The sequence below is a fragment of the Neovison vison genome, chromosome 6 (assembly GCF_020171115.1).
Source record: "Neovison vison isolate M4711 chromosome 6, ASM_NN_V1, whole genome shotgun sequence".
In the NCBI taxonomy this organism is placed as follows: Eukaryota; Metazoa; Chordata; class Mammalia; order Carnivora; family Mustelidae; genus Neogale; species Neogale vison.
Window position 1 is genome coordinate 109,316,040 of NC_058096.1, and position 1,129 is coordinate 109,317,168.

Sequence of the window (1,129 nt, forward strand, 5' to 3'; positions counted from 1 at the left end):
AGATTCTCTGCAAGATTGCTAATGAACTTGTCTGCCCTTGGCTATTCTCTTCCTGAGGTCTTGCTGCCTTCCAGGCTACATGACCAGAAAGCAGGACAGACATGTTCTCTGCTTAGGACCTCCAGAAATCTCTGTTCTGCTCATATTTTCCCCCTAGGCTAGGGGTATTCTAGGCTCAGGTAACCTCTCTTTATTCAGTTTTGGTACCAGAGGACTCTTTCTCCATAATTAAATCCTCTTTCTTTTCCCTTCTTCCCAAATCAGAGCTCAAGCATTTAGACATAGGCTAATAAGACTTTGGGTTTGCTACCTGAATTACTGGAAGCACTTGTAGGTACATAGTGATGGCAGGAGGTAGATGTGTTTGTGTGTGTGTGTGTGTGTGTGTGTGTGTGTGTCTGGGAAGGGAGGGAAGTATATGGGGAAAAAAAAAAAAACTAAGGCCAAAGGAGATGTGGGTAAGTTGGTTGTTAGGTTGGGAAAAAGGAGAGGCCCACAAAGAGGCAGAAGCTGAAACTAGGAGAGAGAAGAGAGGTCTAACAGCACACAGTGCAGGAGGAGCTGGAATCAGAACTTAGGGTTTATCAGAAAGGTTCCTTAGGTTTGGCGAGTAGACACCCAAATCCACCACCCTGGAAACAAGATGCAAGGAGGGGGAAAACGGGACCTCATTCAACCCATCTCTTCTTATGCTTTTCTACTGTCTTCTCCACCCTGGGGAGCATTTTTCTTTCTAGAACCAATGCAACTAAGTGATGAGAGGCCAACTTGACTAGAGACCAGAGAGGATGCCCATATTTTATTTTTGGTTGCCCCAGCGTCCTGGTATGGGACTCCCGGCATGCACTATGTCCCCGTGCACAGGCTCCCCAGGCATGCAACGTGATCAGTAGCAGCCCATTTTTCTGCAGCTAGATATCTTGCAAAGAAATGATTAAAAGATATCTGTTTGTTGTACTCATTGTTGCACTGTTGTGCCACGTAGTGACCTTCAGGAAGGGTTTCGGGAAAGTCACCTGGGAAAGGGAATAACAGGTGATTGGTGTTTTTTTTTTCCTCCTCCTTTAAATAGTTTCTGATTTGTTATACAACCTTGTGCAATCACCTGGAAATGTGCTCTGTGCTCCCA